At 45.6% G+C, this 20,997-nt stretch overlaps 1 protein-coding gene across 2 annotated transcripts in view; it reads left to right on the top strand.

Annotated features, from left to right (window-relative positions):
- CYRIB (CYFIP related Rac1 interactor B) overlaps nucleotides 1-20,997 on the top strand; it is a 156,548-nt gene that overhangs the window by 47,159 nt on the left and 88,392 nt on the right. Inside the window, exon 1 of one of the 2 annotated variants that reach the window (XM_007447985.1) lies at nucleotides 20,554-20,730. The exons of the other annotated variant lie outside the window; for it this stretch is intronic. The gene's annotated coding sequence lies outside the window, so the exon portion shown is untranslated. Of the gene's footprint in view, nucleotides 1-20,553; nucleotides 20,731-20,997 lie in introns of those variants that run through there. 2 annotated transcript variants of the gene reach the window in all.

Below are 20,997 nucleotides of genomic sequence, written 5' to 3'. Positions count from 1 at the left end.
ACTGGGGCATGAACCCGTGTCCCCTGCATCGGCAGGTGGACTCTCAACCACTGTGCCACCAGGGAGCTCTGTATATCCTTTTTTTAAAAAAAAATTTTTACGGAATTCCCTGGCGGTCCAGTGGTTAGGACTCTGCACTTTCACTGTCAAGGGCACAGGTTCGATCCCTGGTCGGGGAACTAAGATCCCACATGCCGCACAGAGCAACAAAAAAAAAAAATTTTTTTTTTTAGGCATAAGCATATGATATTTTTGTTGTTGTTAAAAACTAATTAACAAAAACTTCACTTTGGGAACTTTCAACCCAAACCCCTCATTTTTAGGGGAGATTGGCAGGTCTCCATGGGGTTGCTGATCCCCATCATTTATTGAGCACGTGCCAAGTACCAGGCACTTGCCCGTGTTGTCATACGCTGTGAGTCTCTCCATTGTCTGACTCTTCCTGGACTCTAGTAGTGGCCTGGTCAGTGTGATAAACAATAATCCCATTTTCAGGAAGAGGGGAGGTAAAGTCTTTGTGGGAAGTCATGTGGCACGCAAGGAGAGGAAGTGGAATTCAAGAGCAATCTTAAAAGTGCTTTGTGAACAGAGGGAACCAAGCTGCTTCTTAGCAATCCCAGTTATCTGCAAGGCATCTCAAGCCTCTCTCCCTCCTGCCATTTATCCCCGGAATCTCTCTTGAGACCACATGAAAGTGTTCTATCAGTGTTAATTTTTCCAGCTCTAAGATTCTTTGCTCTGGAAAGTTGGAGCTGTGTTTCTAGACCAAATGAATCGCTGATGTGTTTAGAAACCACAACGGCAAGGAGAATTTGTCCTGCGCTGTCCTCCTTTTCTGACTTATTTTATCTTCACAACTCTCCTGTTGAGTTCACATCATCAAAGATCTAAGAGACACTGGCTCTGTTCACTTAAAAAGAGCGACCTTCAGGGCCTTTCTTAGCAAAATAGATGTTCCCAGAGGTGCTTCCATTGTTGCCCTTGTTGTTTTCAGCAATCAGCCACATTTCTAGCCCATCATGATACGTTTTATGGAACCAGAGGCTTGTTCTCTCTCTCTCTCTCTCTCTCATCATTTGGTAATAAATTCAGTAAATAGGTTATACGTTTTGAGAGGGCTGTTGTGATGTTTTTGTTTTTTTGTTTTTGTTTTAATTAATTTATTTAATTAATTTATTTTTGGCTGCATTGGGTCTTCGCTGCTGAGCACGGGTTTTTCTCTAGTTGTGGCGAGCGGGGGCTACTCTTCGTTGTGGAGCACGGGCTCTAGGGTGCAGGCTCAGTAGTTGTGGTGCTCCGCGGCATGTGGGATTCTCCCAGACCAGGACTCGAACCTGTGTCCCCTGCATTGGCAGGCAGGTCCTCAACCACTGTGCCACCAGGGAAGCCCCTGTTGTGATGTTTTTGTGATATGATCAACAGTAATCCAAACGGGCAGAAAAACTGGAGTGAAAACTTAAGTTCATGGAATCAAAATCACAAAACCAGACCTGAATATTATTTAAGAGTGTAACATCATCTGTAATATTGGGATGAAATTCTTGCAAGGGAGGGCTGTTTGACCCTGCTCTCGGCTGTTGCTGTTTTGTGGGCTCATCCAGAGAGCACCCTTTAGTGCTTTAAGTATCATTGGCCATCCTGCCGTGTGGGATGTAGTGGTTTTAGTTTACTGTGAGATGACTGTGTATCAACGAGTGTTGACTTCCCCAAACAGTAATTCTATCTTCACTGCCTGAATGAAGATACAGAGGACATTGAAGTGATATTTCTTGCATGAGGCCTGCCCTGACTCCTCCCTGTGTTCCCATTGCTCTGAGCATTGCTTTCTGTAGTATTTAGTTGAAGCAATTATCTTATTGGCTTTATTTTTTTAATGCCCTTTTGTTGTTATTATTATTTACTTATTTATGTATTGGCCGCACCGCGCAGCATGCGGAACTTCCCCAACCAGGGATCGAACCCATGGCCCCTGCAGTGGAAGCATGGAGTCTTAACCACTGGACCGCCAGGGAACTTCTATTGGCTTTAAATAATTGGAGTTGTTTGTAGCTATCTCCACCTCAGACCAAGTGCCAAGAAAGATGGCCTGGATCCTCTCGCTTCATCTGTTTATAGCCAGCATGCAGCTTATGTCACGGCACTTCAAATTTCATGAGTTAGGATTCTTTTGACCTCGTAACAGAACCCCACCTTGAACTGGCTTCCACAGAAAGGGGATTTGCTGGTTTATGTAGCTGCAAAGTCCAGGGATGGAACTGAAGGCATGGAGGCTTAGACGGTGTTGCTAAGGCTTACACAGGTTTTCTCCATCTCTCAGTGCTGCCTACTATTTCTTTTTGGATTGTGGCGGCAAGATATCTGTCAGCAGTTCTAGCAGCAGGGAAGAAAAGGCCACTTACCCAGCAGTTCAACAAAAGTCTTAATATCTCTGATTGGTCTTCCCTGATTGGTGCGCGTTCCTAACCAATCCCTGTGGCCAGGTGAATGAGATGCTCTGACTGGCCACCTTGGATTAAATGTCCGCCCCTTGAAGAAGCTGGGGTCGGGTCTGCACCTCCCAGAGCCCGAGAACTGAGAACGAGGGAAGGCAGATGTTCCCTGAGAAAATCTGGGAACCATTTGTGAACGGGGGTTAGGCAAAAGCAAGGATGTCCAATATAGTAGGTTTTTAATCAGTGTTTACCCAGTGAATGAATTAACAGATGAATGAGCAAACAAGAGCTGCTGCTGATTCTGTGAGCTGTTTATACGATACCCGGAGTGGGGTTTTAACAGATGGAGCCTTTGCAGAGAGGAGGATAAAAGAGAGCCTTGAAATCAAGTCATGTAAGGATGACATTAAATTAGCTGAGATACTTAACAAGAAATAGGAGACATATGATGGCTGTTTACGAATGTCTGAAGGGTGTTCATGGGGACAAAGCATTTGCTGGGTTCCTACTTTGTGTCATAGGTTCTAGGCTAGATGCTTTAATTGCCATCACCTTACTTTAATTTTCATTTTATTTTTACTAGACCACCAATTTATGTTCATTATAGAAAATCCAAAATGCACAAAAAAAGAGAAAAATAAAAGTCCTTCCATAATCTAACTACCTAAGGCTAATTGCTATTAATATTTTGGTGTATATTCTCTCAGTCTTTTCTCCCTGTTTAACAGATGGCATTTAGAAATTCTTATCTAATCTTGGTAGTTGTGTTTGTCAGAGAGAAACTGGCTTAGAGAGTTTAGGAACTTGCCTGAGGTCCCAGGAGTAGGCACTAGAATTCTAGGACCAGAATAGTCCACACCTGTCAGCCTCAGAAGCCCTCTCTCATTCCCTGGTCTTTGATTTACCTGCTGCATAACCAGCAGTCTGTGTACTAACTAACAGGGTTTTCCTACAGTTCTATTTGAGAATCTTGATTTCATTGCTCTTTGCTTATCCACACATTCATCTTTATTCAGGTGCTCAGGAAATATTTCATTGGGTGTTTTGTGGGTGCTGGGGGTAGCCCAGTGAATGAAGCAAGGCTGCTGCCCCTCTTGGAGCCGACAGTTGAGCTGAGTTCTGCATCACTGTAAATGGTTGAATCAACAGCCTCTAGGGATGTGCAGATCTGGGATACTGCCAATTGCACAAGTCTCACACCTCTTTGAGGAAGCAGCCAGCAAAGCCAAAAGGAAGCACCATAGCCAGAAAGCTGGACAACCTAGTTTTATATCTGCCTTCTGCCCAAGACCCCTCTCCTAAAGGGAGTGGGTTTGTGTCGAAGGATGGGAGGTTCAGGGTGTGTGTTACCGGTCCCAAGGCTGGCTCTGCTGCGTGATCTGGGGTGTGGCTCACCATCATGTACATATGATAACTCTACCTTCTGAACTCTGGATCAGAAACCATAGTATGAAGCAGGGTTAGCTGAATGGAAGGAGGGAAATACATACTTCCTGAATATGGCCTACCCTGAGTGCTTTCACATGGCCCTTCTTGTGCAGGAAGATGGGTATTATTATTCTCATTTTACAGGGGAGGAAGCTGAAGTTCATTTGGAGTTTTGACTTGAGCTCAGGCCTGTCTGATGACTCCACATCCTACGAGCTTCCTCTTCATGCTCCTCTGATAGAGACACACCTGGGGAGTGGGGCTCTGGAAGGTTCTGAAGCCCCAGGTGCTTTGGTTTCATTCCATTCACTTATTTTAAAAAGTATTTATTGGGCTTCCCTGGTGGCGCAGTGGTTGAGAATCTGCCTGCCAATGCAGGGGACACGGGTTCGAGCCCTAGTCTGGGAGGATCCCACATGCCGCGGAGCAACTAGGCCCATGCGCCACAACTACTGAGCCTGCGCATCTGGAGCTTGTGCTCTGTAACAAGAGAGGCCGCGATACTGAGAGGCCCGCGCACCGCGATGAAGAGTGGCCCCCGCTCGCCACAACTGGAGAAAGCCCCCACACAGAAACGAAGACCCAACACAGCCAAAATAAATAAATAAATAAATTAATAAACTCCTACCCCCAACATCTTAAAAAAAAAAAAAGTATTTATTGAGGACCAGGGTCCAGGAACTCTGTCAGGCGCTGGGATGTGGGATGACCAAGACCAGTGAGGACTCGTGCTCCTAGGGAACTTGAAGTCTGAGTTAAGTCACTGGAACAGCGATGATGCTTCTGCCCAATTCTTTGTTCAGTGATTCATTCAGCCTTGCAAGAGGGTGTATTAGGCTGCTTTGAGTTGCAAGGGACAGAAAACCCAGTTCAAATTGGATAATTGATAGAAGCAGTTGAATGGTTCACATAACCAAGAAATGGAGAGGTAATGTAGGTTTCAGGCACACTTTGGTCAGGGCTCCTCCAGCTTCCTCTTTTTGTGATTCTCTTCGCTCTGCACGTCTGTCTGTTGGCTCTATTCTCTGGTGACTCCATAATAGTGAGAGGGCTGCCAGCAGGGCTTCTGTATTGCTCAGCACCAGGAGACGCCACGTAGAATACACGTGCTCGAAGAAGTACAGGGGATATAGCTGTCCAGTGTGGTGGCCTGGATGCCGGTACCTCTCAGAACGCATGCTTGCTTGTTTACATCCAGGGAAGAAAGAGCTCCCATCTCTCCCCAGAGCCACTGAACAAAATTTCTGAGCTTCCCTCGGATTGGATCGTCTCAGGACGCGCTCTATCTCTCAACCAATCACGGTGGCAGAGGAAATGGGATGACACTGATTGGCTCAGACCATTCTGGACCCACCCCTGGAATTGGAGATGAGGTCTGAATGAATGAGGGAGTGCTGCTTGGTGGGAGAGGAATGGAACAGATGTTAAAGAAGCAATTGCTCTCTCTAAGGGGCAGCGTTTAGGATCTGGGTATAGAAAGATGAGTAAGGCATTGTCCCTTCTCTTAAAAAGCTCCCATTCTAGTGAGCTTCCTGAGAGTTTGGCAGTGATCAGAGGAACGAGTGTTTACATTGTTGAAGGCTAGGCACATTACATGTTTTCTCAGTTCTTATAATGTTCTTGTCAAGCAGGTATTTCCATTTTACAGGTGAACAAACAAGTTCAGAGAGGTTAAGTGGCTTGCTGGCAATTGCACACCCAGGAGAGGAAAGCAAGGTGTTTTGAGCCTGTGGATCCCACATTTCTTCCTCTCCTTTTTGTGATGTAGTGAAAATAGATTAACAAAAACCCTGCAAAGCTTCGTCTAATGACTCCTCCACAATAAGCAGGGCCTTGGGAGTAGTTATTGCTTTTCATTTCAGGCTTTTATTAGAGGGATCCTGCCTGCTTTTTTTCTTTAACTAAGTCTAAGTGGGAGGAAAACCCCTCTCCCTGGTCCAGATAAGCAACAGATAATTGAATGAGCTTCTGAGAAAAGCAGAACCACTGTTAGCTCACAATGCATCAGGAGAGATGGTTGCATTCAGATAATTTTACAAAAATGATTTCTCTCTCCTTTTGACTTTGCTGCCTGAGGCATCCATTTGGTTTTAAAATAATAGAGTAACTATTATGTAATCGTATACAATGCTTCCTCCCCCTGGGCCCCAAGTTAGCGCGAGTGTTCACAACACAGAATACATTTTTTGGTAAAGAGTTGATGTAAAGCCAGAGTGATTCCTAAATTAAACGGCCCAAACAAGGGCAAACAAGTTGGAGTTTTAGTTTTCTCCAGACTCTGCAGAGCCTTAGCATCCAACAGAGCAGGAGATGATTTTGCTTGTGTGCTGGTGGCAAAATTTCTGTGTTCATACTGTTGCCTGCACCCAGCGTGCATATCTTGTGATTTGCTGCCAGGTGAAAGGCCCTTGTTTTGTTCATAGATCTCCTGATCTCACTTCCACCCCAGCAGACGTAATTTCATCCTGAGAGAAAGGAACAAAAAGAGGGAAATCAAAATGATGGTTGGTAAACACTTGACCCATAAGGTTTTCAACTTAGATGCTGTACTTTTTGAGTTTCTGCATCTGCTTTTCACTTCTTTTTAGGTAATTAGTGATGATAATGAATTTACCTATCCACATTTCTCTTCAGTTGGCTACTATGTTTTGGGTCTTGGGGATTGAGAATTAACAAACTCATAGTCTCAGTTACTAATAGCTTTTGGTGGCTCTCCTTTGACCAGATGTCCTCCCAATCTGTCTCCACTAGTATAATTTTTTGGCTCTGATTTACTATGGGCCTGGCAAACTTGTGAAAGTAAAGAGGAAACAAGGTCTGAGGGTAAACTGCGTAGGCCTCAGTGTCAGGTAAAGACCAGAAAAACATGGTTGCTGGGCTCATCTAGTTGACCCTGGACGGTGCCCACCATAGTTGTCATTAGGGTTAATATTTAGGGGCTATTTGTTGCCACTCATAACCTCACTGACCCAAATGATATGAACACCACTGTTATAAAGGTGGCTGGATTTATGGAACCTGGGAGCAGACCAGCTGGTGTGTGTACACAGGGACATATGTGTCTGTATAGATGTGAATCTTGCTGCCTCTATGATGGTGGTTCTCAAACTTGTCTGCACGTTAGAATCACCTGGGGAGCTTTCAAAATTCCAAAGCCAGGGCAACAGGCTAGATGCATTAATTCACTGACTCCAGGGCTGGGACACAAGCACTGGTAGTTTTTAAGCTCTCCAGGCAATTCCAATGTGCCGATGAGTAAAGGAACCACTGGTGTATGAGAATTATAATAATAACATCATTATCATCATTTGAAGATGAGTAGGGATAATGGTTATGGTACTAGCCACCATTATCATTTACCAACTGCTGCCTATAAGCTAGGCAGTGTCCTGGGTGTCTAACAAACAGGATCACATCCAGTCCACACAGCAGCCCTGCAAGACAGCTTTATAGGTGGTTGGATGAAGAAAGGAGGGGGTCATGTCTTTGAAACTGATGTCAGCTACAGAGTTGCTTAATCCAGAGTGTCAGGTAAAGTCTACAGAGATGGAGTTGTTGGGTTCCTTGTGTTGATCCTAGAGTGACCAGTGTGGTCATCATTGGGGTTGAGATTTAGGGCTTGTTTGTTACCACAGAGTAACCTGGACCATTCTGACAGATGCAGCCATCCTTTTAATAACCACAGTGGATTCAGGAGTCGATATGCAAAAGCACATTTTGCAAGATTATAAATTGAGGGGGAGTTTATTTTGGCTTGTGGCTTGAAAAGAGGAATGAGTGTAGTAAACCAGGCTATTAATCTTGGGTTGGTTGATTCATCCATCAAAGTCAATTCAAGGAATCAGGTGAAATAAATTAATAAAACATTACCTTGTATTTCTGTAGCTCTTTTCTCAATGGAGGACATGGTGCTATGCAAACCTCATACCATTGCTAGTCTTTTTGAAACATCCTAGAAGGACCGTCAGGTTAAGTAGGGCTGTGTGTTACTGAAAAAGGTAAAAACAGGAACTAATTCACGTTGAAATCCTTATCCAATGTCCATAGAGATGCCTGACTGGAGTCTTGGTGGGTAGTTTGGATGGGAAGTATGGGAGTGGTGGGAAGGGTGTTTGTAGGGAACAGCATAGAGGGAACAGCATGGGCAAAGACACAACAGCAGGAATAGTATTTATAGGAACTCTGTGAGTAGTTCAGTATTACCACCAAGAACGATACCATTCCTCACTTAAAGGTGATTGGGAAGTCCCATGAAATCTGCATTTCCACTTGTTTCTTTTTTTTTTTTAATCTTTATTTTATTTTTGGCTGTGTTGGGTCTTTGTTGCTGCACGTGGGCTTTCCTCTGGTTGCGGCAAGTGGGGGCTACTCTTCGTTGCGGTGCACAGGCTTCTCATGCGGTGGCTTCTCTTGTTGCGGAGCACGGGCTCTAGGTGCGCGGGCCTCAGTAGTTGTGGCACGTGGGCTCAGTAGTCGTGGCTCGCGGGCTCTAGAGCGCAGGCTCAGTAGTTGTGGTGCATGGGCTTTGTTGCTCCATGGCATGTGGGATCTTCCTGGCCCAGGGCTCGAACCCGTGTCCCCTGCCTTGGCAGGCGGATTCTTAACCACTGCACCACCAGGGAAGCCCCACTTGTTTCTTTATCCATCCGTACATGTCTCCTTTTTTTTTTTTCTACCTTGGAAGAGATTTGTGAGTAATGAAGGGCCAAATAAGGGTAATGTTTTAATTGACCTTGTTTACCCTGGAAGATCACACCAGATACCACACTGAATGTTACACACTGCTTATTAGTAGAGGTATTTTTGCAGGACTCTGTTGACGCCTCAGTGATCCAGACTAACCTTTGGAAACGAACTCAGCAGTTCTCTGACAGTGTAGACGGGAACCCATGTGATCCTCACTCTGGGCCCAGAGTCCAGGCCTGGGGGGCTGTGCTCCTGTGGGCCCCCTCTGGACCTGTCTTGGGCCCCTCCACTTTCTAAAGAGCAAAATGTTAGATAAAGGTCAATTCCAAGGTTCTTTCCATGTCTAAAATTAGGCGATTCATTCAAAAACTCTGATGCAGGCACTCATTAATACAAGTGACCTATTAAATAAAAATGTTAAATAGAATGCTGAAATGGACACCACAGACATTTCTCCAAGTCTGTGGGTTCAGACAACCAGAGCTGGGGCATGGCAGCATTCCGCTCTCTTCTGTGCATTGAAACTGAGGACAGATGCTCTCTCTCTCTCTTTTTTTTTTTTGCGGTATGTGTTTTTTTTTCTTTTTTTTGCGTTACGCGGGCCTCTCACTGCTGTGGCCTCTCCCATTGCGGAGCACAGGATGCGCAGGCTCAGTGGCCATGGCTCACAGGCCCAGCCGCTCCGCGGCACGCGGGATCCTCCCAGACCGGGGCACGAACCCGTGCCCCCTGCATCAGCAGCCGGACTCCCAACCACTGCGCCACCAGGGAAGCCCGGATGCTCTCTCTCTAAACCTGTCTTCTAACATGAAATCAGCACCAGGATTTGAGAGAGGAAGCTAGCTAAACCAGTTAAGCTTCTTCTTAACTTGGACCATATTGGTTCTCTCTTGGAAAGGTCTCCTCTTTTCTTTTTCTTTTTCTTTTTTTTTTAACCTTATGCAATATCTTTTCTTCTGTAGCCCCCAAGTTCAAAACTGTGAGAATCTAAACTGTTTCCAGGCTCTTAGCTCCTGTTTGACTTATCCCCATTGTACTGTCTAAAGCTCTGTATTTCAACTCTTGGGTCACACAGCTAATGACCTTATCATTTTGGCTACTTTGGGGAGGGCTTAAGTCTCACCTTCTTAAGCTGCTTATCCAATTCCCTGGGTCCAGGGCTGTGGCCATATTAGGGCTTCAGAGTAGGGTAAAGGCCCTAGGCCTGGGTTAACTCAGGCTGGACGCATGCCATCTCTTTGACAAGCTGCAACGGTTTGAGTGCGTGCCTTGTACCAGGCATGGTGCCCGGCTCTGTGCTAGCACTGGGATACAGTGATGACAAAACAGGATGGCTTTCTGCCCTGCTGGAGCTCACAGTGTTCAGGGAAGTACACGAATCACCATACAATTAGAATTATGTTACGTGCTGGAAACAAGAAACACGGGTCCCAAGAACTCTCCTAGCTGGGGATCTGACCTGCTTCGCTCAAGGTTCAAAGGCATGGCCGTGGTGACCAGCTCAAGCGAGCAGTTGGAGGCTGGAGGCATTCAGAGTAGCATGTGATCCCAAAGGCAAGACAGGACCAGGTGAAGGGTTCAAGATTAAGTCCACAAACAGCCCTAGGGGCCCAGTGATTTGATAAAGTTCAGGACAAGGCTGGACATCTCCTCCCTGCCCCCTCCCCTTGGACTCCCCCAAACCAAAAGGAATGATTCTTTCCCTTCAATTTTCCAGGCCATTTGTCTGTATCAATTTCTTTGGCAGTTGTGTGTTGCTTTGTACTGTAATAAGGTAATGTGTCTTTCATCCCCTGGAAGGGAAGGCTGTTTCCTGTACTCTGTGTGCTCCCCCCAGTGTGTGACCCTGGATGGAATTGTTGGTCAATTTGTTCATGAAAGACCTATGGTTTACCAGTTAACCATAGTATGTGGGCCTCATTCTTCTTGCATCCACAACAGCAGCTCAAGAGAAGGCTCAGGAGTGATGAGAACAGTAACAGGTAACACCCCAAGGGCCCCTTAGTGCTCAAATTCACCAAAGCTTCCATTGATTGAGGCAGTTAATGGGGAACTTCTATCAACCGGCGAATAGTTTAATAGATATTCGCTTGTAATTAAAAGTTCAAAATAAATTGGCTTTTCTTTTCTGCGTCAGATTACCTGCTTTTCCTTCTGCCCCTGTGATTCTGTTTCCATTCACAGAGTAACTAACCGCCCAGAGCCTTCTATCCCCTATGGTCCCTCCGGCCCTTCCTCGTGCCCTCCTTCAGGTCTGCTCCCATTTCCCGTGGCTACTTCCATTTCTATTTCACTTTTCTCCTCTCTACATGCATGCTTCTCTGTTCGAATGCTATCTTTTTGAACAAATAATATTGTTCAAAACATTGAAGGAAAATAAAATTCTTTCATCCCTGCTCTCGTTGTGTTGTCATCGAGTTTCAACTTCTCTGATCCCATTTGCCATTTCCCCATAAGGGTAGATATTTTATATGAATGATATTCTATTTTATGTATATACTTTTGTACTTTGCTCTTTTAACTTAATATTCACAAATTTTCAATCAGCAAATGTTAATTGAGCTCCTACTATGTGCCAGGCATCACTCTAGTGGCTGGGGATAAACAGATTGGTGAACCAACCAGACCTACATCCCTGTTCTCCTGGTGCTTCTGCTTATTTCATATTCACAATAAACATAATAGAAATTCTCTTAGGAGGTGATCACTGTTACAGAAAAAAAAAAAACAGGGTTAAAGGAGGTTGTGATTATTAATTCATAAAATATTTTATCATGTTGCTGTCATCTTTCTATGTACCTAGGGGTTGCTTATTATCCTTGATGTTGATGGATTATAATTTATTTAGAACCTTAGGAATATAAACTTTAAATCTGGAGAGGGCTTATGAGTCATTGAGAGCAGACCCTTCATTTTCGAAGTGAGGAAACAGATCCAGAGAAAAGAAATAATTTGCTCAAAATTATATGGCCCCTAAGTGGCAAAGCAGGAGCTTTTAAATTTTAATTAAATTGGTTTTCATTCATTCTAAAGACAGTTCTTTCAAACCCAACTGTGCTGTTTCCCTATCGTGGGAAATTTCGTATCTGGTTTTTATTATACGTAATGCTAATATGGGCAGCTTTATGCAAATACTGTCTTAATGAAAGTAGCAAGTTAATAATAACAATAATAACAAATAATAGAAGAGACTACTATTTATTGAGCACTTACCTTTGCCAGGCAGTGCGCTAAGTGCTTTACATGAAATAACTTAATTCTGAAAGTGAATACCATTACTTTCCTATTTAAAAAAAATAATTAATTTATTTATTTTTGGCTGCGTTGGGTCTTCGTTTCTGCGCGCAGGCTTTCTCTAGTGGCAAGCTGTGGCTACTCTTCGTTGCAGTGCGTGGGCTTCTCATCGCAGTGGCTTCTCTTGTTGCGGAGCACGGGCTCTAGGCGCACGGGCTTCAGTAGTTGTGGCTCGTGGGCTCTAGGGCGCAGCCTCCGTAGTTGTGGAGCACGGGCTTAGCTGCTCCGCGGCATGTGGGATCTTCCCCGGCCAGGGATGGAACCCGTGTCCCCTGCATTAGCAGGAGGATTCTTAAACACTGCGCCACCAGGGAAGTCCCTACTTTCCTATTTTTTTTTTTTTTTACAAATGAGAGAATTAAGGGTTTCAGACTCTGAGTCCAGGGTCTGAGCTCTCAGCCACTGTGATAGACAGCCTTCCGAGTCTGAATACTAAAACCGCAAATTTCAAAACCCAAGATAGTCTGTAATGTACATTTTTTAAAACCATTTAAGAGTTTACCAAGACCATGGACCTATTAGATTTAGCTGTATGTAATTGCTGTTTTTAGAGTAAAAAGTGTTTGAATATTAGCGATTTCATGTTCCATCTATTATTTTAGTTTACCCTGACAATAGCAGTGAGTTAGGTGGTTATTGTGCCTATTTTATTTTATTTTTTATTTTTTTAAATTTATTTATTTATTGGCTGCATTGGGTCTTCGTTGCTGCGTGCGGGCTTTCTCTAGTTGTGGCGAGCTGTGGCTACTCTTCGTTGCAGTGCGTGGGCTTCTCATTGCAGTGGCTTCTCTTGTGGAGCACGGGCTCTAGGCGCGCGGGCTTCAGTAGTTGTGGCGCATGGGCTTTTTTGCTCCGCGTGTGCCTATTTTATAGATGACTAGTCTAGTGTTTTAGAAGGAGCTTTGACATTAAGTGGTTTAATTAATGTTTGTAGAAGGAAAGGAGGGGTGGGAAGCAAGGAAGGTTGAGTGACTCATGAATATAAACAGCTCTAGGACCTGGGGTCTAATCCTGGCTCCATCTCTTAGTAGCTTTGTGACCTCTAGCAAAATACTTAAAAACTTTTTGTACCTTACCTGAATTCTGTTACCTGGAAACTGGGAGCAATAAAATCTTTCGCATGATGTCATTATAAGGATTGAATTATAAAATTGAGTGGAAATCATTTTGTTCAAAACCAGCCAAAATGAAACCATTGATCAGAGGTGTTGGCGGTAATAATTCGTTCTGTCATCATTATATTTCAAACCAAATTCCCTTCTCTTTTCTCTAACCATGGTATTTCTGGAAAACACACACAAAATCTTTTTTTTTTTAATTGAACTATAGTTGATTTACAATGTTGTGTTAGTTTCAGTTGTACAGCACAGTGATTCAGTTATATGTGTGTATTGTTTTTTAGATTCTTTTCCATTGTAGTTTATTACAAGATAGTGAATATACTTCCTTGTGCTATAAGTAGGTCCTTGTTGTTTATACATTTTATCTATAGTAGTGTTTATCTGTTAATCCCAAGCTCCTAATTTATCCCCCTACACCCCCTTCCCTTTTTGTAACTGTAAGTTCAGACAAAATCATTGTTATTTTTATTTATTTATTTTTTTAAGATATATTTTTATTTATTTATTTTGGCTGCCCTGGTCTTAATTGCGGCACTCAGGATCTTTGTTGAGACATGCAGGATCTTTTTTTTTCTTTTTAGTTGCGTCATGCGGAGTCTTAGTTGTGTCATGCGGACTCTTAGTTGAGGCATGCATGCGGGATCTAGTTCCCCGACCAGGGATCGAACCTGGGCCCCCTGCATTGGGAGTGTGGAGTCTTACCCACTGGACCACCAGAGAAGTCCCACAAAATCTTTTTTAAATGGCATCGATAAATTAATTAGGAATTCTATTTCTTTACAGATAGTTTCCCTCTGCCGCCGAAGCGGTGCCATATAAGGTGGTGGAATAGCAGATTAACCTCTATTTGGGTTTCTGGGTCGCAGGGTGGTGAGACCCAGGAATGGAAGGCCCACCCAGCCCTTCCTCTCCCTTCCCTCCCTCCGGCACCATCTCTGATTTTATATCATCTCAGCTCCACCTTCAGTGACCCCTTCCTGTGCCTGTGCATCTTGACAAGGTGGCCCACCTGCAGTGGGGGTGGGCAGGTGGTCCAGGTAGCGGGCGCCCTGGCACACTGACGGGTCCTGCTGGAGTGGGGTCTGCTGTGCCAGGTGGGCAGAGGGAGGCCTTTTCTCGTGGAGGGTGTGACTGTCAGAGCTGAAAATGCCAAGTGGCTCCCGAACCACACAAGGGGCTGAGAGAGCTGTTCGTGAAAAAGGGCAGCACATCCTTGTGTGCCCTCTTAGACTTTTCTGCAGCCACCTCTGCTTTAAACGGGGCAGTGGGCTTTGGCCTGTGGACTGCTTACAACAGCAGTAAACTCCGTGGACCAGCCCATCCCTCTTGGGAAAAACTTGGCCTCTAAACAGGGCTTGGGAAGGAGAAGTGAAGACGTACAGAAAGTCTTTCTTTTCCTCTTTTTACATTAAAGTCTTGGCAAGAAAACATGTTCTTTATTTCTGTCGCCTGTATCAGCAGCAGATTCCTGAATTGAACTCCTAGGCATCATCCTGGCTTTGTCATACTTCAGCTTTTCCGGCTGCAGACAATTTTGCTTCTCTAGTTGACGGGGACTCTAATAACTCCAGGTGGTGAATGGGCGGCGGGGAGTACAGTTCTGTAGAAATACAGCTCTAAAGCAATACAAACACAGAGGGAAAAAATGGGAAGCTTGTCAAGAAGGAAGTGCTGTATTACAACATGTTACCTTTATTGACATTGAAGAAACCTCCCCTTTAGCTTAACACTAGGAGACTTGTTAAATACTTTGTGGTGTAGCTACGTGGTCCAGTACATACGTATTCTAGAGCCTTTAACAACAAGGTGCTGAAGTACCTTTGTTACGGAAAGGTGACTAAGATAAATCTTGAGATGAACACAGCAGATGATAATTCAGAATATGAACCATTTTTATAAAAATATATGCATTATCTTTATATGGGTATAGACACAGAAAAAAACATTTGGAAGTGTATCCACGTGGTATGGGAGGTTGGATCATGGGTGTTTATATTTTCTTCCTTTTGCTTATCTGTATTTTCCAATTTTTTTCTGCAATCAACATGTATTATTCATATAACCAGAGCGAAAGAAAGGCAGAGGTGGCCAGGAAACTCTGTTTTTACCCAAACTTTTACCCAAAAAAATCATTCCATGTATTTATTGAGGGTCTCTTAGGAGCTGGGTGGGCACAGTGACAGGTGTCGGAGTGGGCAGGGTAGCCCTGGCCTCTGTCTTCACTGAGCCGACATTGTGTTGAGAGTCTTTTGCGGTACGCAGGCCTCTCACTGTTGCGGCCTCTCCCGCTGCGGAGCACAGGCTCCGGACGCGCAGGCTCAGCGGCCATGGCTCACGGGCCCAACCGCTCCGTGGCATGTGGGATCCTCCCGGACCGGGGCACGAACCCGTGTCCCCTGCATCGGCAGGCAGACTCTCAACCACTGCGCCGCCAGGGAAGCCCACTTAAAATGTTTTTTAAGCTCAAAAATAAAAACAATAATTACAGGTTGTGATAAGTGCTATCAAGGAAAAAGAAGCCAGTGACGTGTGAGAGGATGATGGAAGGGAAGATTTGATGATGGATGATGGATGGTCGACTTTAGGAAAGATGATGGGACCATTTTGAGGAAGCGACCCTTGAACCTGGAGGCTGAGAGACAGCCACGTGAAGGTGCTGGAAAGCGTATTGGAGGCGCAGGCAAGGACCAGCAGATGCAAGGCAGTGAGAGTCTGCTGCTTTCCTGCAGGTCACTCAGAGGGCTGGTGAAACTTGAACTGGAGCTGCCCACTTGTGAGAAATGTGTTACACTTGGAAATGTGAGGAGCCTCACAGATACACTCTGTAACTGGGGGAGTCCGGTCATGTGGACAACTTTAGGGCCCCGGAGAGACTGGTGACTGCTTTGCTAAATAACCGGAATGTATTGGGTTTGAGCTGTTGGCTTTGTTCTTTGGTTCTTTTTGAAGGGCAGCTCTGATGCCATCTCTCATGCTGAACAGGCTTCGAGTGCTGCTCAGGGATTCGCAGGCCTCCTTCCTCGTGCTCTTCTGCGTTCATTAAATGCACCCACTGTGTGGATGCTCATCTGTAAGGCCTGACCCTGGAGTCTTAGTTCTCAGCCTCGGCGGTGTTGGAAATATTTGGGAAGGCCCCTCTTTGTTCAGGGATTCAGTATTCATTCACTCCTTGAAGAGGAGGAGACAAGCAGTCGACAGAAGTTCCTGAATGTTAGATTAAGGACAAAGACTGGACACAGAGGCAGCAGAAGCTATAATCTAGGCGCTTAAACATATTGAATGGTGTATGTGAGTTAACGATGGCAGCAGCTATTCACAGAGTCCTAAGAGCGATTGGGCCGTGCCAATCAGGAACCATAACAATGTTCAGATCCTTCGACCCAGTGATTACAATCCACGGAACTTATGCTGAAGTCATCATTTTTTTAAATGGGGAGAAACCAAGAAAACAGTGAGGTCTATAATAGCAGTCATAGTCAGTAATGACATAGTGCTTTGGGGTTTTGAACATATTTTCCTATATAGTATTTATGAGAGCATCACAACATTCCTGTGGATAGGTTTTTATTCCCATTTCACAGATGGGAAATGGAAGGTTAGAGAGATGAAGTGAGTGCCCTGCTTCACTCTGGCAGATTCAGGCTCTGAACTCCAGCATGTGCACTGTCGCCTGGTGGGTGTGCTCAGAAACTAAGGAATATGTTGGGAGTCAAGGAGGCACAGGGAAGGATCCAAGACTGAAAATAATTATTGAACTTAATGTATGCTTCGTTCTGTCCCAAATACTGTACAAATTTTACCGAAACTAATCCTTACAACAAACTTGTGGGGAAACTGGGGCTCTGAGAGGTTCACTTGTGAAGGGTTTTGAATAGACTTCAAAACCCTGGCGGGGCTAAATCCACAGCTAAATAAAGCTGCTTTCAGCTCTGCTTTATTGCCCTCTGCTTCACAAGAATGCATTGCTCCAAGAGGGAATAAATGAATGAAGGAATGAATGGATTAGGTGGGTTAGGACTTGAGACCCAGCTTCCATAGGGAAGTAGACATCAGGATTCCCACGGTTGATAGGTTCTTTTCAACAGCTTTGCAATTTCTGCTTGCAGTACAGTTGCCCAGCCTCTCCCACGAGAGTTGCAGCTTTGCTGGCCCTTGAGGCTATGCGTTTCCAATACCCTTCACCTAAAGGCTCTCTTTCTACGCTCAACTTGTCCTTTGCAAAATGCCCAGAGCCAAATGAGTCTAGGGTGAACCAGGCGTGCAGGGTGTGGACCTTTAGCAAGTGAAGGAAACAGCTATTTCAACGTGATGAAATATTCTGCAGCCATTAAAATGATAAGTGTGACTGGAGAAATAGGAAAAAGTATTGGGAAATAGTTGCAGACATCTGAAGATACCAACTGAAGCCATGTGCGTTTACAGGGATAAAGGTTGAAAGAGAACAGGAATGAAAACTGTGTAAAGGTTTTGGGATTGGATGGTGTCACCATTCAATTAGTCTACTAAGCTAGGAACCTCGGGGTCATGCTCCACAGCCCCTGCTTTTTCTTCCCCTAGATTCAGCTAGTCACAAACTCTTGTAGATTCTACATCAGTAAATATCTTAATTCTGGTGCCCATTCTTCCTCTCCATTGCTAGTTTCCTAGAACGAGCTCTTATTATCTCTCGCCTGCACTTCACAACAGCTTCACTGGTCTTCTGGTCTCCATTCTCTCTCCCACTGTAGTGCATGTTGGACACTGTGGTCAGAGTGATCTTGATATAAAACACGTATGATTATGTCTCTCCTTTGCTTAGAAGCTTCTATTTACTGGTGGTTGCCTTCAGGAGGTAAGTTCATACTCCTTAGCTTGGCATATGAGGAGGACTTTACAGTCTTACCACCCCAGCATGTGTGAACTCCCCTTCCTCTGCCTCTGTGCCCATGTGCCTTTTCTTCGTGGCCCTTGCCTCATCTCTTCAAGACCGAGCTCATCTTCTCTGAAGCCTTCACAGCCATTCCAGGGAGGGTTAGTTCCTCCACCCTCCTAAATTACAACGAATCATGCCATGTCGTAATTGTGAGCTTATAGCCCTTCCTTTTACGAAATTTTGAGCCCCTCCAGGGCAGGGACCACATGGCTTACTGTCCTCCACCCTAAACTCTCAGCATGGTGCCTGGGACATAGTAGAGGGGCAAAAACATGTGTTGACTGAATGACTCAATGACTGATTTTGTAAAGTAAAAGAGGAAATGCGAGTCGAGGGCTGATAGTATAGTGCTTGACACATACTAAGGACTCAAAAAAATGCTAGCAAGCCACCATGATTAAATTATCATCGGAGCTTAGTGCTTTTATGTAAACATCTTTTTTTTGCATCCTTCCGCTTGTTTTTTCAACCTAAAACTTTGACCTCAGCTGAAATGTGATTCCATTCATGCAGAATGATGAGGAGAGGATCGTGGAAGAATAAATTCAGCACTTAGGGTCTTGTTTTCTGTTCCTTCTTTCAGGACATCCCCCATGGGGTAGTGCTAGAGCTTCCTCATGAGTTCTTACACAGATCAGGAACAGGTCTAAGGCTGTTAAGGACAAAGGAGCCTCTGAAAGGGGCACTGCATCTTCCTCACAGGACTCATTCTATTTTATGGTTATCACTCATCAAATGGACTGTTTTCTTTGCTGGATGGTAAGCTCCCCCAGGCCAGCATCATGTCTATGTTGCTTTCCAGAAATAAAATTAGAACCAATGGATGACAGTTGTTGGGCATCAGATTTCTGATCAGTGTAAAAGAAGAGGCTCCTCACAATTAGAGGAGGCTGACCATTGTGATAATGAGCTCCCCATAAATGGAGATACCCCCCCCCCATTTTTTTATCTCCAAAGAAAATGGAGATACCCGAGCTAAACTGGATGTTCAGGTGTTGAGGATATTACAGAAGAGATTTCTGCTCTCAGTGGGAGATTGGGTTACAGGTGTGTGATTACTCAGAGCTCATATCTAAGGGACTGAGCAGGTGTAAGAACTAGATAGAGTTCAAATAGAGGATGGTGGGTCGATATGGACCAGGGTTATTTAAGAGTGGGCGTCAGTGTGTCAGACAAATGGACCAGAGTCCTTGGATTGTGAAGACTGTTCTCTCAGCATTAGTGTTTGCAAAACCTCAGCTCCCTGTGTTTAATTGAAATTGATGAAGATTATAATGGATACAGTGTAGGACCCCTAAATCATCCATAAGTATGATAGTTAGGGTAAAAGTATGAGGCCTTGGACTCTTCTTGCCTTTAGAATGTGGCTTGAAAAAGTCACCTACTCTCTCCATGACTCTCTTAACACATTTCTTTGTAATATGGCCAATATCACTTGGTCTCCGTGTAACTCGAGAGGAAGAGGAAGACAGAAGGCTAAATAAGGTTAAGGGCTGCCCTTCTATACTTGGGGCAAGGAGTGATTTCTTGGCTACATGTGCTGAGGCCCAGATAGTTACTGGGATCTTACTCATTTGACTAGAACAAGGGTTCATAATCAGGGTTTCACAGATAGGCTTCCTGGATCCAAAAATCTCCTGAAATTGTGTGCAAATCTGTGTGCATATATGCATTTTCCAGGAGAGAAAAGCGCATACTTTTATGGGGTTTTCAGTAGGACACTTGACCCCAAAATGTTTAGAACCATTTACCTCCATAGTAACGATCTGCTCCGCAGTCACATTGAAAATATCCCTGGGAGAGGTAACGTTGTGATCGTTTACACGTTAGTGTTAATGAAAAAATCTGAGAGTTTCATAACAGGATTAGGATGAGCTAGCTAGATGGGATGTTCTGGTTTTGTAGGTAAAGAGGGAGCATTTATGCTCAGAGGGAAAAGGGAATTAGGGAAAACTGAAGAAGCTGCACCCTCTGTCACATTCAACTTCTCTGTCCATCAGAAATCTTTGCCCAGAGCAAACCCCAGAACAAAGTCTCGTTTGTCTGAAAGTGCTATGAGTAGCACCGTACAAGTCTCACGTGGCGCCTGATTTCTGTTCTCAGACTGATTACTTAACACCTCCCAAGGCCGTCTCCAGGATACCTTCGCAGGCGATACCTTCGTACTCCCAGTACCTGTCGGCTCTGGGGAGCCTGCCAAGCGCATCTGCCGTGTCTGGGAGTGTGAGGCTCAGTACCTGGCAGAGAGGGAAAGGCGTGCCCACCAGTCCAGCCATTCCACGCATGGGGGGGTGATGGTATGTGACGACTTTGATGGGTTCAGTACAGAGCCCCGACCGGCGAGTCTCGAGTTCCAGTTTCTGCCATTTCTGAGTTCGCTGACCTGAGGCAGGTCACCTTCACCTCTGAACCTCAGTTTTCTATCTGTAAAACGAGACGTTTGCAAAACCCCGACCCACCCAGATGCCATCTCCGCGCGAAAGTGCTGCCCCTTTAAGGAGGGCGGGGGGAGCGGAGAAGGTGGCCGCGCCCCCTTCGTCTCCTAGCAGAGCCCTCCAGACCACCTGTCTTCGGCCTCGCCCCGCCCCTTTGGGGAGGGGCGGGGAAGGCAGGCTGAGGATTTACCTTACGGGGCGGGCGCGCGGCGCATGCGCACGGCCGGACAGGTCCGCGGCGCACTCCGCCTGGCTCGTCGCGGCTCCGCCACAGGGGCAGGTGCGGAGGGGCTCCCGGTCCGGCTGCCGCCGCTGCCCCGCTCCGGGCCCGGGGCTCCCCCTAGCGCCGCTGAGGAGCCGCCGTCGCGGCTCGAGGAGGGCGGAGGAGCGGGGCTGAGAGAGCCTGGAGGTTCGCGCGTAGGGTGAGTGATTTATTTTTACCATTTCCCCCTCTTCCCTCACAGTCCTCTCTTTCCTGCTCCGCGCGCGACCCCATTTTGGCGGAGAGGCGGGTGCGGTGGGACCGGCGCCGGTGCGGGGCTTCCTCATCCTCTGGCGCGGGGGCCCGCCCCGGCGCTGCGGCTGCCATCTCCGCGGGCGCCCCCGGCCCCTTCCTCCGCGACCCGGGTCTCCGCGGCACTCATTCATTCGTATCTTCCTTTCTTCCGCCGCTTCCTTCCACTCGCACC

This window comes from Lipotes vexillifer, unplaced genomic scaffold (assembly GCF_000442215.2).
Source record: "Lipotes vexillifer unplaced genomic scaffold, Lipotes_vexillifer_v1.1 scaffold796, whole genome shotgun sequence".
Lineage (NCBI taxonomy): Eukaryota > Metazoa > Chordata > Mammalia > Artiodactyla > Lipotidae > Lipotes > Lipotes vexillifer.
The sequence above is the reverse complement of the archived record's forward strand: the minus strand, read 5'-3'. Positions and strand labels throughout refer to the sequence as shown.